This window comes from Sciurus vulgaris, assembly GCF_902686455.1.
Source record: "Sciurus vulgaris genome assembly, chromosome: 7".
Lineage (NCBI taxonomy): Eukaryota > Metazoa > Chordata > Mammalia > Rodentia > Sciuridae > Sciurus > Sciurus vulgaris.
This window is the reverse complement of record NC_136467.1, coordinates 89561086-89578275: the sequence shown is the minus strand read 5'-3', so window position 1 is coordinate 89578275 and position 17190 is coordinate 89561086.

Sequence of the window (17190 nt, the reverse complement as noted above, 5' to 3'; positions counted from 1 at the left end):
TTGATTACTGATTTAAGCATTTTACTTGCTACAGATTTGTTTGGACTTTCTTTTTCTTTTGAGGCAGAGATAGATAGCTTATGTCATTCCTAGAAGTTTGTCTATTTCATTGAAGCTTTCTAATTTGCTGGCACACACTTGCTTATAGTATAGTATTCACTTATAATCCCTTTTATTTCTGGAAGGTTGATATTAATGTTTCCTATTTCATTTCTGATTTTGTAATTTAATAGTTTCTCTCTTTCTCTCTCTCTGTCTCTCTCTCTCTGGTCATCCTAGCTAAATGTGTGTTACCTCTTCTGTGTTTTTCTTTTCTTTTAAAAGAATCCATTTTGGGTTTCATTGATTTTTCTCTCTTGCTTTTCTATACTGTACTTATATTTTTCATACCAATCTTTTTCTTCTTTCTCCTTGCTTTCATTTAGTTTGCTTTTCTTCTTTTCTTTCTTATTTATTTCTTTATTTTGTAGTACTAGGGATTGGACCTAGGAGCACTGTACCACTGAACTACACCTATACCCCTAGCCCTTTTTTTATTTAAACTTGCCATCCTCCTTCTTTAGTCTCTGGAATTGCTGGGATTACCAGTATGCTCCACCATGCATGGTTTTCTTTTATTTTCTTTAGAAAGTTAAATTGTTGATTTATAGTTTTCTTTTAATATGAGCAGTCACAGCTATAAATGCTCTAGTGCACACTCTTTTTGCTCTGTCTCATAAGTTTTGATATATCATGTTTTCATTTTCATTCATTCCAGACTATTTTTCCATTTTCCCTTCTGATTTCTTCTTTGACCCATTGGTTATTTAGGAGTGTGTTATTAGCTTTTTATATATTTGATTATTTCTAAAATGCCCTTCTGTTAGTGATTTCTACGTTTTCCATTTTAATAAAAAAATTACACATTACATGATTTCCAACTTTTAAAACATATTGATATTATGACCAAACTTATAAATACCTTGCTGTTTTAGTCAGCTTTTTCACTGCTGTGACTAAAGGACCCCACCAGAACAACTGTAGAGGAGAAAAGGTTTATTTAGGGGCTCACAGTATCAGAGGTCTCAGTCCATAGAGAGCAGGCTCCATTCCTCAGGGCTCGAAGTGAGGCAGGACATCATGGTGGAAGAGTGTGGCAGAGGGAACCAGCTCATATGGTGATCAGGAAGTAGAAAGAGAGACTCCACTGGCCAGATACAAATATATACCTCATAGCCATGCCCCAAATTCCCACCTCCTCCAGTCACACCCTACCACTTCACTTACCACTCAGTTAATCCCTACCAGGAGATTTATCCCTGATTAAGTTAAGGGTATAACCCAATAATTTCTCCTCTGAACCTTCTTGCATTGCCTCACACATGAGCTTTGGGGGGACACCTCACATCCAAACCATAACACATGCAGAATATTCCATGCGGGCACTTCAAAAAATGTGTGCCTGCTGTTGTTGAGTGCAGTGTTCTGTAGCTGTCTGTTAATTCTAACCAGAATTTAGTTAATAGTTGTTCTATTATTGAGAGTGGATTATTGAGGTCTCCAACTCTTACTGTTGAATTCTCTTCTTCTCCTTTCAGTTCTGTCCGTTTTTGTTTTTTCCATTTTGGTACTCTGTTCGTAGGTGAACATAGACATCATATCTTCTTGATCATTTTTCATCACTTTCATCTTAATAAATGTCTCTAGTTTCATTAACATTGTCTATTTTGTTCTGATGTTAATATACCCACTAACAGTTTGCATAACATACCTTTCCATCCTTCTACTTTCAAACTATTTATGCCTTTGATTTTGATGTGTCCAAATATGTCTAAATGCAAATAACATATAATTGAATCATTTTTTTTCTTTTTGGTTTATTTTATCTTGTGTTGTTGGTGTTGAGAATTGAACCCATGGCCTTGTATAAACATGCACTTTATCACTGAGCTATAACCCTACCTTGAATCATCTTTCTAATAAGTCTGATCTGCCAATTTCTACCTTTTACATTTAATGTGACTTTTCTGTGTGTCTTATGTTTTTTAGTTCTATTTCTGCATTATTGCTTTATTTGAAGTTGTTTGTCATTAGGAAATGACAAATTAAAACAGCAATGAGGTGCAACTACATACCTATTAGAGTGGCTATACCCAAAAAGCCTGACAATAGCAATTGCTGGGTAGGATGTGAAAGAACAGGCAGGAACTCTCATTCTTGCTGGTAGAAATGTACATTGTTTAACCACTTTGGAAGATAGTTTGGAAATTTTTAAAAGCTAAGCACAGCCTTACCAAATAATGAAGCAACCATTTTCCCTAGGTATTATCTAACTAACTTGGAAACATGGATCCACACAAAACCTGTCATGGAAATATTTATTGAAGCTTCATTTATAATGAATCACCAAAATCTCAACCAAACTTTCCTTCAATAAGTGAATAAATAAATAAACTGTGATGTAGTCATACAATGTAATTGCTGTTTTTAACGTCTCCTCTGAAACTCAGCCCAAAATTTAATTGCCAATCTGGTAATATTGGAAAGTGGGGCCCTTTTGAGGTGAGGAGGTCGTGAGGACTCTGCCCTCTTGAATGGATTAGTTATTTTCCCTGGAAGTGGTTTGGCTATCATGGGAGCTTGTTCCCCTCTCTCTCTCTCTGTCTTGTCTATGCTCAAATATCCTTCCATCAGGTTATGATGCAGCATGAAGGTCCTCTCCAGATGCTGATGTCATGCTTGTGGACAATTTAGCCTCCAGAACCAAGAGGCTAAACCAATGACTTTTTGTCATTTCTAATTTACCCAGTCTGAGGTACTCTGCTATCACAACAGAAAATGAACCAAGACAGGAATATTATTCAGATACTATATTTAAATGACTTGTAAAACTTATATCACAAAAAGAAAGATGAGTAAATCTGAAATGCATATTCTGAAATGAAAGAAGCCAACCTGAAAAGACTATTATGTGACATACTGAAATTATATGACATTATATTATATGATATAGTATGTCAATATATGACTTAATGGAAAAAGACAAAATAGAATGATGGTATTCTGTCAGTGATTTTCAGAAGTTCAGGGTAAGGTAGGAGGGTCAAACATGTGAAGTACTGGGGAATTTTTAGGGCAGTAAAACTACTCTGTATGAAATTGTAGTGGTGGATACATGCCATTAAGCATTTATAAAACCACAAAAAGAGAATTTCAGTGTATGCAAACATTTCAAGGGTCAAAGGATCCCAGGGCATTTAATACCATGTTATTGTATTAAAAATATATGAAATAACTCTGCTGAAAAAGTAGGGAGAGGGGAAAAGGTGTTGACCTAAGTAATTTTGGAAATGAATAGTACCTTTAAGACTAGATACAAAAGAAATTGAGCATAAGCACTGTACATGATTCAATAAACTTGTTTCCCATGGGGTATGGGTTAACAATTCTGAGACCACTATACATGTACATATAAATTGAACTTTAAAAAAATAGATGGTGAATGGTAGGAATTAGGTTCTTGTTATTGGAATGAAAGATTATAGAAAAGCAAGATAAAAAGGTTAGCATGATCTATGTGGCAAAGGATTAGTGTTAGAGACTCATGAACATGAATCCACATTCAGTTTAATAGGCATACAGATGGCTAAACACAGAAATATTTGTATGCACTGATACACAAGTCAGCATATACAGATTTTTTGTGCCATAATCTAAGAAGGTCTAGAAAAAATACTAACCCAGAAACTTTTATTAGAGGCTGGTAACCTTGGATTCTATTACAGTTTCCAATAAAGGAACCCAGAGCTCCAAGGAGAAATGGCTGAATCTAGGACGGGGGAAGAGAATATGCCAGATGATAGTGGATTATTATAAAATGCTCCAAATTTTCTACAATAATGTGAATGTAGTGGGTTTAATAGAGTCCCTTCTGAATGAATGTGCTCCCAGTACCTAAGAATGTGACCTTGTTTGGAAGTAAGGTTTTGCCTATATGGAAACAGTTAAGATGAGTTCATAGTGGAAAGGGTGGGTCCTATATCCTGCTTAGTGTCCTTAAACACACAGAGAGAAGAACACCTTGTGAAAATAGAAATAAAGATGATAGTTAATAATGTATAAGTTAAGGAATTACAGCAACCAATAGAAGTCGGAGGGACAAGAACTTTTCCAGCAGTCTTTAGAGGGAACATGGCCATGCCAACATCATAGTGTTGAATTTATTGTTTCAGCATCTCTAGAAAACTAATACAGGTGGTCTGTCCAAGGGGCCCAGCCAAATAAAAGAGATACTGATGGACAAACCTGGAAAAATCTAAGCAACAAAATAACTAAATTAGTATTAGAGTACAACCTAAGTATAAATTAAATAAGCATTAATCTGCCAGCCCAGCCACCCGGCCCAGCCCAGGCTGTCTCCAGTGCCCCTGCCCCAGTCCCCCGCCTCCCAGCAGTCTAGCGCCTGCCTGTGCCCCGCTCAATCTACCACCCAACACATGGGACCACCTCTGCCTGCTAGCATGGATTATTCCAGACCTGGAGCCACCATCCCTAGTGGGGCAGCACCCTTCTTTGTACACCACATTATCAAGTTCCTCTCAGGCATCAGGTAGGAGGTTTGAACAGTACAGTATAGTTTTATTGTAGACTTTTTAAATTAGTAGTAGTAGTATTACAATTATTCCTATTATACCTACTATTATTCCTTTTCTTTTATTAATATTTTTCTCTGTCTATTTTCCTCTTATCTTCTGTTTCCTTGGAGACTCTTTCTCCCTTTTCTCATGCTAACAACCATTTCATTTAATTCCACTTTCACTGTTCCTATGACATAGTACCTCTGTAGACTCACTTCTTATTTCATTAATGTTATATCCAACACACCTCCCCATCCTCTGTCCACCATTAGAAATTGTAGTCTGGGCTGGGGAGATAGCTCAGGTGGTAGAGTGCTTGCCTCTCAAGCACAAGGCCCTGGGTTCAATCCCCAGCACTGCAAATAAATAAATAAATAAAAGTTCTACTCAAAAAAAAAAAAAAAAAAAAAAGAAAGAAAGAAAGAAAGAAAGAAAGAAAGAAATTATGGTCCTTATTGCAAACCCATTGGTTATACTGTAGAAAACAATTGAACTCATCATCTTTGTTTATTAACACAATATTGTTAGTATCTTAATAGGGACTATTTGGTTTAGGGATGCATATTGTTTGCCTTATGTGCTGCTACTATTGATCTCTCACTTCAAGATGAGGTATTGGAAATCTGAAGGGATACTATAAGTCTGTGGGGGGAAATGGCAATACCTCAGATTTGCACTGCTGGAGGGAAGATACATGAATAACATGAGAAAACAAGGGAAGAAACTGTCCCAAACAAACCTAGATGCTATATCAATAGAACCCAAGTCAGCATAGCAGAAGAAATGTCAGAAAGGGAGTTCAGAATGTACATAATTAAAATGATCTGAGAGCAAATGATGAGATAAGAAAGCAAATGCAGCCTATGAATGATCCAATAAACAGTTAAAAGAGCAAATGGAGGAAGCAAAAGATCATTTCAATAAAGAGATAGAGATTCTGAATAAAAAACAAAAACAGAAATCCTTGAAATGAAGGAAACAATAACCAAATTAAAAGCTCAATAGAAAACATAACCAATAGGCTAGATGATTTGGAAGACAGAACCTCAAACAATGAAGACAAAATATTTAATCTTGAAAACAAAGTTGACCAAACAGAGAAGATGCTAAGAAATCACAAATGGAAACTCCAATAGTAGATATCATGAAAAGACCAAATTTAAGAATTATTGGGATTGAGGAAGACACAGAGATGCAAGCCAAAAGAATGAATAATCTATTCAATGAAATAATATCAGAAAATTTCCCAGATCTGAAGAATGAAATGGAAAATCAAATACAAGAGGCTTACAGGACACCAAATATACAAAATTACAACAAATCCACACCAAGACACATTATACTGAAAATACCTAATATACAAAATAAAGATAGGATTTTAAAGACTGCAAGAGAAAAGCATCAGATTTTATATAGGGGGAAACCAACATGGATATCAGCAGATTGTTCAGCCCAGACCCTAAAAGCTACAAGGGCCTGAAACAACATATTTCCAGCTTTGAAAGAAAATGGATGCCAACCAAGAATCTTATACCCAGCAAATTTACCTTCAGATTTGACAACAAAATTAATTCCTTCCATGATAAACAAAAGCTAAAGGAAATTACAAATAGCAAAATATTCTGAGAGGAAGAAATGAAAAACAACAATGTAAGTTAGCAAAGGGAGGAACTACCCTAAAGGAATAGCCAATTAAAGGAGATACCAAGTCAAGCTGAAAACCAAAAATTAGCCAAAATGACCCGGATTACAAGTCATCTCAACAATAACCCTGAGTGTTAATGGCCTAAACTCATCAATCAAAAGACAGACTGGATTTGGATTGAAAAGAAAGACTGGATTAAAAAGAAAGACCCAATAATATGCTGCCTTCAAGAGACTCATCTCAGTAAAATATCACACAGACTAAAGGTGAAAGGATGGGGAAAAAACATATCACACATGCAAACTCAGTAAAAAAGTGGAGATTTCCATCTTCATATCAGATAAAGTGGACTTCAACCCAAAGTCAGTCAGAGGGATAAAGAAGGATATTTCACACTGCTTAAGGGAAGCACAAATCAGCAAGACATAACAATCATAAATATTTATGCCCCAAACAATGGCATGACCATGTACATTAAACAAATCCTTATCAATTACAGGAATGAATAGACCACAACACAATAATACTAGGTGGCTTTAACACACCTTTCTCACCATTGGACAGATCTTCCAAACAAAAATTGAACAAAGAAACTATAGAACTCAATAACACAATCTATAATTTAGACTTAACAGACATATATAGAATATTCCATCGATCAACAAGCAAATACACTTTCTTCTCAGCACCACATGGATCCTTCTCTAAAACAGACCATATGTTATGCCACAAAGCTACTCTTAGCAAATACAAAAAGATAGAGATACTACCTGTATTCTGTTAGATCACAAAGGAATAAAATTAAAAATCAATAATAAAATAAAAAACAGAAACTACTCCAACATTAAGAGACTAAATAATATGCTATTGAGTGATGAATGGATAACAAAGACATCAGGAGGGAGATAAAAGAATTCTTAGAGGTAAATGAGAACAGCTATACAACATATCAAAATCTCTGGGACACCATGAAAGCAGTACCTCAGTACATTTCTTAGCTCATTTCATGGAGAGCACTCAAGAAAAGAAGAAAAAGTCAACAAATAAACAACCTAACATTACAACTCAAAACCCTAGGAAAACAACAGATCAATACCAAAAGTAGTAGAAGACAGGAAATAATTAAACTCAGAGTTGAAATCAATGAAATTGAAACAAAAGAAACAATTCAAAAATTGATAAAACAAAAAGTTCGTTCTTGGAAAAAATAAACAAAATTGATAAACCTTTAGCCTCACTAATGAAGAGAAGGAGAGAGAAAACTCAAATTACTAAAATTGTGATGAAAAATGAAATAACACGACAGACACTATTGACATACAAAACATAATTAGAAGCTATTTTGAAAATCTATAATCCAACTAAATAGAAAATCTCGAAGACATCGACAGGTTTCTAGAGACACATGATCCACCCAAACTGAATCTGAATGACATACACAATTTAAATAGATCAATTTCAAGCAGTGAAATAGAAGAAGTCATCAAAAGTCTACCAACCAAGTAAAGTCTGAGACCAGATGGATTCTCAGTCAAGTTCTACAAGACCTTCAAAGAAGAACTCATTCCATACTTCTCAAAGTATTCCATGAAATAGAAAAGGGGGGAACCCTTCCAAACTCATTCTACAAAGCTAGTATCACCCTGATACCAAAACTAGATAAGGAAAGAAAACTTCAGACCAATATCCCTAATGAACATAGATCCAAAAATTCTTAACAAAATTTTAGCAATGTTTTGCATACAAAAACATTAAAAAGACAGTGCACCACAATCAAATGGGTTTCATCCCAGGGATGTAAGATTGGTTCAACATTTGGAATCAATAAATGTAATTCACCACATCAACAGACCTAAGGACAAGAATCATATGATCATCTCAATAGATGCAGAAAAAGCAATTGATAAAATATAGCACTGCTTTGTGCTCAAAACACTATAAAAATAGGGATAGTAGGAACATACCTCAACATTGTAAAGGCTGTCTATGATAAGCCCACAGCCAACATCATTCTAAATGGAGAAAAACTGAAAGTATTCCCCTAAAAATTGGAACAAGGCAGGGACACCCTCTTTCACCACTTCTATTTAACATCGTCCTTGAAACTCCAGCCAGAACAATTACACAAAAGAAACTAAAGAAATACAAAAAGAAAAAGAAAAACTCAAACTATCACTATTTGCCAATGACATGATTCTATATTTAGAGGAGCCAAAAAATTCCACCAGAAAACAGCAGGATATAAAATTAATACTCATAAATTTAATGCATTTTTATTCATAAGAGATGAATGCTCTAAAAGAGAAATTAGGAAAACTACCCCATTCACAATAACCTCAAAAAAAAAAAAAAATAAAATAGTTGGGAATCAATCTAACAAAAGAGGTGAAAGACTTCTACAATGAGAACTACAGAATCATAAAGAAAATGATTTTAAAAACCTTAGAAGATGGAAAGATCTCCCATGTTCCTGGATATGCAGAATTAATATTGTTAAAATGGCCATACTACCAAAAGCATTACACAGACCCAATGCAATTCCAATTAAAATCCAATTTCTTTCCTCATGGAAATAAAGAAAGCAGTCATGAAATTAATTTGAAAGAATAAGAGACTCAGAATAGCTAAGGCAGTCCTTAGCAGGAATAGTGAAGCAGGTGGTATCGCAGTACCAGTTCTTCAACTATACTACAAAGCAATAGTAACAAAAATGGCATGGTATTGGGCACCAAAATAGACAGGTGGATCAATGGTACAGAACAGACCAATGATGCAGCGACAAACCCACATAAATGCAGTTATCTCATACTAGACAAAGGTGCCAAAAATATACAATGGGAGAAAAGATAGCCTCTTCAACAAATGGTGCTAGAAAAACTGGAAATCTATATGTAGTAAAATGAAATTAAACACCTATCTCTCACCTTGTACAAAACTCAACTCAAAACGGATCAAGTACCTCTGAATTAGACCAGAGACCCTGCACCTTATAGAAGAAAAAGTAGGTCCAAATCTTTATCATGTTGGCTTAGGACCAGACTTCCTTAACAGGACTCCCAAAGCACAAGAAATAAAAACAGGAATCAATAATTGGGGTAGATTCAAACTAAAAGACCTTTTCTCAGCAAAGGAGACAATCAACAACGTGAAGAGAGAGCCTACAGAGTGTGAGAAAATCTTTGCCACACACACTTCAGAAAGAGCACTAATCTCCAGAGCCTACAAAGAACTCAAAAACTTTACACCAAGAATACAAAGAACCCAATCAATAAATGGGCTAAGGAAATGAGCAGACACTTCACAGAAGATCTACAAGGAATAAACAGATATATGAAAAAATGTTCAACATCTCTAGTAATAAGAGAAATACAAATCAAAACTACCCTAAGATTTCATCTCACCCCAATTAGAATGGCGATTATCAAGAATACAAACAACAATAGGTGTTGGCAAGGATATGGGCAAAAAGGTACACTCATATATTGCTGGTGGGTTTGCAAATTAGTGCAGCCACTCTGGAAAGCAGTATGGAGATTCCTTAGAAAACTTGGAATGGAATCACCATTTGACCCAGCTATCCCACTCTTTGGCCTATACCCAAAGGACTTACAATCAGCATTCTATAGTGATGCAGCTACATCAATGTTTATAGCACCTCAATTTACAATAGCTAAATTGTGGAACCAACCTAGATGCCCTTCAATAGATGAATGGATAAAGAAACTGGTATTTATACACAATGAAATATTATTCAGTCATAAAGAAGAATAAATTTACAGCATTTGCAGGTAAATGGATGGAGTTGGAGAATATCATACTGAGTGAGATAAGTCAATCCCCAAAAATCAAAGACCAACTGATTTCTCTGATAAGTGGATACATAATGGGAGGTCAGGGGGAGGCAAGAATGGAGGAAGGATGTATTTTATAGAGGAAAATGAGGGGTGGGAAGGGAGTGGAGAGAAGGAAAAATAATAGAATGAGACAAACATCATTACCCTATGTACATGTATGATTATGCAAATGGTGTGACTCTACTTTGTGTACAACCAGAGAAAAGAAAGTTGGACCTCATTTGTGTACAAGAAATCAAAATTAAAAAATTAAAAAATTAAAAATAAGCATTAATCTATACTCAAGTAAATAAAAGACTGAATAAAATATAAGAAGATACAAATCTCTAAGTCAGACTAACTCCAAATAATTAATGTAGATACAGAGACTGTGGGACAAAATGTCAGTGTAGGAAATAAATGATTGGGATGAAAGATGAGGGCTGTTTCAGGAGGAAATAAAATGTTAATACCTTCAGGATGTTTCCCCCTTCTCCACCTGTTGCCAAGGTGATCTGACTGCAGGGAATTGTTCCTTCATATAAGGAGCTGTTAATGATTGAAAGCCCCCTGGGCTTCTCCCTTCCTTTCTGGCCCAGGATCACTCCACCTTTGGCCCACCTTCTGGTGGCTAGTCATGCAGGATGCAGGAGGACATACCATAAGAACAAAGGAATTCTAAAAAGTATAAAAGGGGCAGGATGCCCACACTTCCTGGGACACTGAACTCTGCTGAGAAGTCCATTTCTTTTCTATCTTTAAATAAAACTTGCTTTCTACGCTTGCCTTGATGTTTCTCAAGTGTTTAATCTTCAACAACTGGGGTAACAGAACTTGACCATGATTGATTCTCATTATCAGTATCGATACTACATATTCAAGGACCTGTATCATAACTCCCCACTCCTTAAATATGGAGTGTGTATAGCCATTTTATTCATTAGAACACAATATGGAAATGAGCTTGTGGATGCGGGCGCTGGTAACTTTACAGTAGGGAACCATGAAAAATAATTCTTCAACTAGGTGATTAAGTTCAACATCAACAGATGTAGATTTACTGTGATATGAAGACAATGACACTTTTCCTTTGTGATATTCCTCCCAAGAACATAACTCCAGTCTAATTAGAAAAACATCAAATAATTTCCAATTAAGGTGACAGTCTACAAAATCCCTGATCAGTTTTCTCAAAACTTACAAGTTCACACAAAAACAAGGAAAGTCTAAGAACCAATCATAGAAAAGAGAATACAAGGGAGACATGACAATTAATTAAAAAATATAATTAGTAGCTTGGATGTTATACTAGAACAAGAAAAAGATACTAAGTAAAAACTAAGGACTTGAAAAAGGGGGATGAAGGAAAGGGAGCGGAATGGAAGTAGAAAAGATAGTAGATTGAATTGGACATATCTTTTCTATCCTTAAATATGAACACACAACCAATGTAACTTAACATCATATAGAAACAATAGTATTACCTTCCACATTTTTCTATAAATCTCAAAGTATTTACAAATGAAAATGTATTTTAAAAGTTTAAAGAGCATAGAGAAATCAAAAGCACAATAAAAATAATTTTAAAATAAAATAACAATGTATGTCCTAATATATCAATAATTATATTATGTAAGTTATAATTTAACCACTGAATGAAAGACTGGGAATGTAGATTTGAAAACATGACACAAATATATACTTTAAAGAAACTCATTTGAAATGCAATTATATAAGCTGTTTAAAAGCAAGAGAAAATAAAATTTATATCATATAAATATTAATCAAAATAAAGCAGTAGTGGCTATAATAACATTACATAAAGTAGACTTTCAAGGAAAGAAAATTGTGACAGAAAAAAAAAAACACATTATATAATACTAACAGGGTCAATGCACCCATACATCACAATCCTAAATATGAATGCAAAAGTAGAGCTGAAAAATATATGAAACAAATTATGATAGAACTATTAGAAGAACTAGATGAATCAGCAATTACAAATTACTGGAGGCTTCAACACCCCTCTTCCAACAATTGATGGCACAACTAGAAGTAGGGATGCAAAATAATTTAAGAAACTCAAACAAACAAAAGCAAAACAATAACAATAATAAAGAGCCCCAATAACCAAAAGGATACAATAGACATTTACAGAATACTCCACCCAAAATAAAAGGTTCAAATTCATTCAGTGGTCATAAAACATACCAAGATGGATTACATGTTGGCTATGAGCAAAACCCAACACATTTTAAAAATAGAAATCTTATGGAGTATGCTTTCTGACCACAAAGGATTACATAACAAAAATAATGGAAAAACCTGAAAATTTAAAAACAGAGCACTAAACAATCTGGAGTCAAGAAGGAACTATAAAGAGAAGTTAAAACATTTGACTAGAAGAAAAGGAATATAATACATCAAAACTTGTCATATGCAGCTAAAGCAGTTCTGAGGAACATTTATAGCCCTCAAATGCACATGATTAGAAAAGAAGAAAATATCAGAATAAGTTATCTATGTTCCCTCATCAAGAATGTAGCAAACTAGAGATTCAAGACCACAGTTACTATGTGGCTCAGGATTCAAGCAGTGGGAGTACTGCTTCTCAGTAAAGTGGGTGAAAGGGGAACTCATTGAAATTTAATAATGGGCAGTCAGAGTCTCTTACAGACCAGAAATTCAGGGGCAGTTAATAAAGAATAAGAAAGAGTATATTGGAGCTAAGGTGGTTGGAACAGTGACAGCAGTATTGGTTCATGACAGAGGGAGGGACAACAGAGAAAAACAGAATGGACAAATTTGTCATGAAAAAAAAAAAAAAGGTAGAACAGAAAAGCAGCCTGAGCTTAGCTGATCCACAGGCTGTACAATGAACTGGTGTGTTTTAGTCAGCTTTTTTGCTGCTGTGACTAAATGACCCGACCAGCACAACTGTGGAGGAGGAAAGGTATATTTGAGGGCTCAGAGTTTCAGAGGTGGTAGTCCATAGAAGCCCAGCTCCATTCCTCAGATCTCGAGGTAAGGCAGGGCATCATGGTGGGAGAGGATGGTGGAGAGAAGCAGCTCACATCATGGTCAGGAAGCAGAGCGAGACTCCATTCTCCAGATATAAAATATATACCCCTTAGCCACACCCCAATTCCTACCTCCTCCAGCCACACCCTACCCCTTCAGTTACCACTCAGTTAATCCCTATCGGGGATTAATTCACTAAATGGGTTAAGACTCTCACAACCCAATCACTTCTCCTCTGAAACTTCCTGCATTGTCTCACATATAAGCTTTTGGGGGATATCTCATATCCAATCCATAACATGGTGCTTGAAAAGTGCTCTGTTTCTCACATGATAAGCAGAGAGCTGAGAAAGGAGTCATCCTGAGCAGGTTCTGTTCTGCTGCAGCTGCTATTGCAGAAACCCAAGAGATCACAGCAAATACTGCCATAGTGTCCTGGCAAGTGCCTACCATGTAATTTAGGGTGTACTTCACAGAATGTGAGTGAAACAGGCATAGATAAGATTTTGTACCCAGAAGGATTCAAGTCAGAGATACAAAAGGAACAACAACTCGCTTTCCTTTCGAGTCTGGCAACTAATGTGACCAGTTAAGGAGGATTAAGAAACTGAATAGATGGGCCTGAAAATACTCAGGTACTAAGCCTTGGAAGCTATATTCATGGGAAGTGTGTGAGATGTGTGGAGGGTCAGTTCCCCTGCCCCATAAGTAGAATTTTCAGGAGGCTACTGAGATCCAGATTCCTAGAAGAGATCAGCAGTTGCCAGTCCTAGCTGTATATTGGTCTGATCTCTCTAGAAAAGGTATCACCCTACAAAGTCCCAAAGGCCTGGTTAGAGCTGTGCCCCAGTTGCTGGAATTCCCCACGGAGAACTCTGTAGCAGCCCCATCCTGGGAGTACATTGATCTGGTCTGTCTGGACAAAACTCCAATCAACAGTACTCCCCATTTCATTCTACTTTATACTGATGAGAAAGGAAGTTGAAAGATATTTGAATCAACTCCAATTTTAGTACACTTATTTGGTAGTATATAACAACACCCAGCCTTGTGTGTGTACTCTTTTTCATTTCAGAAGAAATGAAATGAAAGACAGCTGGACTTAAACAATAACCATCCATTCTCATCAACAGTTTGCCTACCTCAGTGGAGATCATTTTTTCATTGGTTTATTAAGTCTTTTTTTGGGGGGGGGGGGGGGGGTATTCTTTCTGTGCTGATTGGTTTGTGGTATATTGAATTAAAGACTCAGATTCTGGTACAATAATATTGCGTAATATCAACAGAACTCTCTCACCAATAGAAAGGTCATTCAGACATAAACTCAGTAAAGACTTTGCACCTAAACTAGTTTATAAATCAAATGGATGTAATAGACATCTATAGAATATTTCAATCAACAACAATTGAATTCATTATACTCAGTTGCTCATGGAATCTTCTCCAGTACAGACCATATTTTAGGCCACAAAGCCACTCTTAGAAAATACAAATTAAATATATAATTTTTTTCTTGCATTTTATCTGATCATAAAGGAATAAAATTAGAAATCAACACCAAAAAAAACCCTACTGAAAGTATAAAAAAGTATAAAAAAGGAGATCAAACAATACATTTTTGAACAATGATGGATGATAAAAGAAGGGAAAAGAAGGAAAAAAAGTAAAATTCTTAGAATCAAACAAGAATGTTTATACAACATACCAGAACCTCTGGGACACTATAAAGATGGTTCTAAGGGGTTTGTAGGTAGGAGTGCCTACATAAGAAAATAAGAAAGATCTCAAATAAACAACCTAATAATGCTTCTCAAGGCCCTGGAAAAACATGAACAAATTAGTTCCATAACCAACACAAGGAAAGAAATAATTGAAATCAGAGTCAAAAATCAATGAAATAGAGCACAAAATAATCATACAAAGAATTAATGAACTGAGTTGGTTCTTTCAAAAGAGAAAAAATTAATAAACCTTTAGCTAAACTAACTAAAAGAAAAAGAGAAAACATAGAGTAATAATAAAAATAGAGAAGAAATGGAGATATCACCATAAACATCACAAAAATCCAGAGGATCATGAAGAATTATTTTGAAAATTATACTCCAATATAGAAGGAAAATATAGAAGGATGGATTCATTTCTACACATGTATCACCTGCCAAACTTGAGCAGAGGATATAGAAAACCCAAACAAACCAATAATAAGTAATGAAATTGAAGTAGTAATGCAGTTTCCAATAAAGAAAAGTCTGGAACTACATGGCTCCTTAGCTGAATTCCACCTGAACTTTAAAGAACTAATTGTAATGCTCCTCAAATTATGCAATGAAATAAAAAGGGTTGGAATATCATGGAGGCTATATATGATAAACCCAAACCCAGTAGTGAGTGGAGAAAGGCTGAAAGCATTTCCTCTAAATTCAGAACAAGATAAGGAAGTGCAGTCTCACCACTTCTATTCAATATAGTACTAGAAATTTTATCCAGAGTAATTAAGCAAAAAAAAAAAGAAAAAAGAAAGAAAGAAAATAAATACAAATAGGCAAGAAAAAGTCAAGTTATCACTATTTGCATATATGATAAAACCCTGTGTTTAGGAGATCCAAAAAAAAAAAAAAACCTCCACCAGAAGGCTGCTAGAATTAATAAAGAAATTTATCAAAGTAGCAGGATACAAAATCAACATACAAAAACAAACAGCTTTCCTATACAGCATTGCCCTATGTAAATGTATGATTACACAAATGGTATGCCTCTACTTCATGTACAACCAGAAAAACAAGTTGTATCCCATTTATTTACAATAATAAAAAAAATATTCAAAACAAATGCCAAATGATGAATTCACTGAAAATGAAGTCAGGAAAATAATCCATTCCCAATAATCTAAAAAAAAAACACACAACAAAAACCAACAAAGGAACAAATCTAACCATTTAACCAAGGAGGTAAATGACCTCTATATTGATAATTATAGAACCCCAAATAAATAAATAGAAGATACTAAAAGATGGAAAGACTTCCCATGTTCATGGATAGGCAGGGTTAATACAGTTAAAATGGTCATACTACCATGAGTGATATACAGATTCAATGCAATACCTATCAAATTACCAATAGTATTCTTCCCAAAACTAGAAAAAAAAAGTTACTAAAATTCATTTGGAAAAATTAAAGATCAGGACTAGCCAAAGCAATTCTGAGCCAAAAACCAAAACTGGAGGCATTGCAATACTTGACTTCAAATTATACTACAGAACCACAGTAACAAAAACTACATGGTATCAGTATAAAAACAGACATGTAGACCAACAGAACAGAAAAGAAGGCAAAGACTAACTACAGTCATCTGAGGTTGGCAAAGATACCAAAAACATAAATTGGAGAAAGAACAGTAGTTTAAATAAATGGTGCTGAAAAAATTAATTATCCATTTGTAGAAGAATGAGACAAAATCTCTCTCAACCTGTGCAAAAGTCAACTCAAAATGAATCAAAGACCTAGAAATTAGGCACAAACCATTTCAACAGCTAGAAGAAAACATAGAGTCAATACTCTAACACAGAGACATGGGCTGTGTGTCTTCCTTAATAGAACCCATAAAGCTCAGGAACTTATGCCGAGAATTAACAAATGGGATGGCATCAAATTATACAGCTCCTGTGCAGCAAAAGAAATCATTAAGAATGTGAAGAGAGAAAACATACGTAATGGGAGAAAAATCTTTGCTAGACAGAGGATTATTATCCAGAATATGTAAGGAACTTAAAAAACTTAACATCAAAAAAAAAGCCCAATTGGGCTGGGGAGATAGTCAGCTGGTAGAATGCTTGCCTCGCAAGCACAAGGCCCTGAGTTCAATCCCCAGTACCACAAAAAAAAAAAAAAAAGCCCAATTAATAAATGATCAAATGAAGTAAACAGACACTTCTCAAAAGAATAAATACAAATGGCCAACAAATGAATGAAAAAGTATTTAAAGTATTTAAAAAGACTTTGTAAATTAAGGGAATGCAAACCAAACCTACATTGAGATTTTATTCTGTTATAACTGTAGCCTTCAAGAATACAAACA